Consider the following 3,861-nt stretch of genomic DNA (forward strand, 5'->3'; position numbering starts at 1 on the left):
TTGTTTATTTTTTTACAAACAAAAAAAGTCTTTCGATTGCTAGACATAATTTTATTATTTATTCTTAAAATATTTGATCATAAATTAAAAAAAAAAAAATAGATAAATACCTGTAGAATATCATTTTGTCTTCATATTGGTAACACCACATCACCCTAAGCTTGCTTTTTAATTCTAAAATTAGTATTTTTACGATAAATAAAGATTTTAAATTGCTTAAATATGTGATGTAATAAACGTAGAATATAAATTTAATTGAAAATTTTATTTGTCGATTATGTAGTATGATAAATTGAATTATTAAATTAATTTCCATAATAAGAGAATAAATAAATCTTAGTAAACCATTATTTTAGGTCCTTTTTTCCATTTTATTCGACAGTTGTAGGATTAGTATATCTAAAACCCCACCGACTAATCTTAAAGAAATTATAAATATAATTTCGATCATTAAAACTAATTTTTAGATTTAAAATGCTATATTTATTATAAATCCTTTTTATTTATTAAATGAATCAAAATTATGAATAGTAAATAAAAAAGTAAGAAAAAAACTTGGAGATGCGGGGGATCGAACCCCGGGCCTTTCACATGCAAAGCGAACGCTCTACCACTGAGCTACATCCCCTTCGACAAAAAGCACGGTCTAATAAAAAAAATTAAAACAAGTTTTTACTCTTCTATAATGATTTTTATGTAATAAATTTTGTAAATTAAATGTTTCAAAGAAGAATACTTATGAGGTTAAATTAGCATAAATTCTTTTTACGAAGTATAAAAAAATTCTGTTCACCTTGAACTTTCTACTATACTCATATTCATTGAAAGACTGGTTTTATGTCTTTGTTAACAACTCATTTAGATCGTATTTCTTGAATTCTTTTATTTTGCAAAATTTATATCTTATTATTATTAAAAAATTGCTTATTAAAGTTTCTAAACGTGTTTGTTATACCGATAATTAATAAAAAAAATAAAAATTTATCTTTTATACATTCTAATAATTTGAAGTAGAATTAAATACGGGGAATATTTAGTTGTTTATTATTATTGAAACAAAGCAGTCTATGTTTTAATGAACACATTTCTTTAACGCCAACTTCCTGTTTAAAAAATTCTCCCTAGTCAATTAGGATAATATGGAAGTCTCCTGCTTATATAGTGTAGATTTCTTCGGTATGAACCTGCTTCCTTTTTTATCATGACGTAACAGTGGATATAAGTGTGATAAACTCTTAGTTTGCCAGAGCAGGATTTATTTTTAATTAAATATCAACAAGAAATGGCCCGGTTATAGGGCGGGGGAACTGATTGGATTAAAATTTATCTAGAAGTCTAGAAATAGGTATATATAAAGGCAATTTTGTAGTCTTAACAAATTTAATACGTTTTTTAAAATTAATTTCGACTACGGTACCATTGACCTGGCGGATAAAATGATTAAAATGAAAGAAAAAACTTGTTTTTAAAGATACGTATCTAATCGGTGGAAAATCACAAAAATTGGATTTATGGCTCGTTTTAAAGGATCTTCCTTTTTTTTATTAATTAATGTGCATTACCTGATCGTGACACAACAATCTAATTTCCAGTCGATAATAAAGAAAAAAAGTTCCTGATTTTTTTATTTATTTTTCACGCTGGTTGAACTTTGCGTCCTCGTAACAAATGCAGTATAAAAGATTTTGTGCTTTTGCCTCCACTCTCTCTATCTATTACAATACAAAACATATTTCCACTTTCAACTTAATTCATTTACAATAAACCCTTCAATTTACTAAAATGTCGTTCAGTTTTTCTGTGATTTCTTATAATAATACAAAGATAACAACAGTGTTTGAAAAATTTTTTAAATTCCTCGGTAACGGAAACAGTTTTTTTAAACTTTATTTTAACTCTCTTTAAATAACGGAACTCCCTTGTTCAACTGACAAAATTTTAGAAACCTACTAAAATCATATGCAAGAATACATGTCCTAAACTAAAATATTTTTCATCGTTAATTGAATCAATTGTGCTGGATTTCTAGTTTGAATATCCTGAAAAATAAAAAAAAAATTAAGTTTTAATCAACTTAAGTTTTTATTATAAATTTCAGAATACTTTGATAGTTTTTGTTATGTGCAATACATACCACTCGCTCTTTAGAATAATACTTTCATCAAAATTCATTTCATCCCCAAAAAAAGATATCATAGGTAACTTTTTATTGGTTCTAAATACATTTTTTTTTTTAATGGTTTCTAGTAGAATTTTTTACTTGTTTCTTCCAGCTGAATTTTGTTATGTTTAACATAATATTTTAGATAAATAAATATTCTTAGGAGGTGATTTTGAGCATAAGGCAGCAGAATAAAGTAAAAAAATATAATCTTTTGAATTTTTTTAACTTTTTTCATGTATCAATATTTTTTCCATTATATAAGAATAAATAAAGAATGCCAGGAAAGTATAGCAACTTTGTTATCAGCTTTTATTTTTTAATTATTAACACATAAAAAAAAAAACTTATTAAATATAAAATTTCTTTTCGATAAATAAAATAAATCATAAAAACAAGTTTAAAAATCGAAAGATATATGGTAAAATATATATATATATATATATATATATATATATATATATATATATATATACACACATTAAAAACTAATAAAAAACAAAATCCTGGATAAATATTAATCGAAATTGTCACGTTTTAATAATTAATAGGTAAATTTTCAATTATAAATCCTACACCACCCAAACATGATTTGATTAGTAAATTATATGGTTTGTGACGCGAACAGACAAAGTAGTTTCTTCCAACGTAAGAGAGAGGTAAACATGTGTACATATAAAAACATATACAACAAAAAAAACTGGTTGATGCCAAGACAGGTTCAAAGATTACGTAGGGGGGCTAGAACTGCCGGGGGACGGTCGGCAGATTCACCCACTGACTGAAACCGGTAATTACGTAAGGTTAAATTAATAATGTTTTCTCGGGTAAGTCACATACTTATTCTGTTTATGTATGTAAAATACGCTATTACAGTCATACATATCTATGAATTTAAGAATAAATAAACTTGCGGAATATCGCGGTAGACTATACTGACAGTATTGATTATAAATGTGATGGATTCTTTTATTACTTATTTCATTTATATAAACTGATCGTTATAATAATTATTCATTTAATTTATAGTTTTCAACAAAACATCAATATCGGTAACAATTTAATAACATTATTACATAAATATTTATTATCTATAAAACATTTAGCGCAGTAAGACAGGTTCTTGTTTGATAACAATTTTATATTTCATTTTGCTAATTTTTAATTAAACTCATAAATATTTGTAGGTTTTCCATTCAACCAATATGAATTTCTTTTTAATTTTTAAATTATTTATTCATGATTTTTGATGATTTTATAAATTATTTATTGAGGAAGTTTTTCTATTGGGTCGATAGTAAATTTCTTCCACACAAAGCGTGTAACTTTATATAAAATTTTATCCATTAAAAAAATGTACATTTCGATGTCATATAAAATCTGTTGTAAATTACGACAAATAAATAATACTTCAATTTGTATTAATTTAAATTAATCATTATTAGATCGTTTTATTTCATCTCCATTGGTGCTGACAAGCTTGATATTCAGATTGTGAGTAAGATCTGTTAAATTTGTAGCGAAGATTTTCAATTACTATTGAATGTTAATTAATGCTATTGGATGTTAATTTATAATGTATATTACTGGATTGAAATGGAATTTATTACCTACCATAAAATTCTTACCTGAGGATATTTCTCTAGAATTCCCTAGGCTTTGTAAAGTGGTTGATTATAGAAAGCTGACAACAAAGTTGT

The 3,861-nt window shown here is 25.2% G+C and overlaps 1 non-coding gene across 1 annotated transcript; it reads right to left on the reverse strand.

Moving 5' to 3' along the window:
* Positions 1-556: 556 nt before the first annotated feature.
* Positions 557-628, reverse strand: TRNAA-UGC (transfer RNA alanine (anticodon UGC)). The gene has a single exon. It is a non-coding gene; the product is annotated as a tRNA-Ala (tRNA).
* Between the last annotated feature and the right edge of the window lie 3,233 nt (positions 629-3,861).

Source organism: Lycorma delicatula, chromosome 7 (genome assembly GCF_047948215.1).
Source record: "Lycorma delicatula isolate Av1 chromosome 7, ASM4794821v1, whole genome shotgun sequence".
Lineage (NCBI taxonomy): Eukaryota > Metazoa > Arthropoda > Insecta > Hemiptera > Fulgoridae > Lycorma > Lycorma delicatula.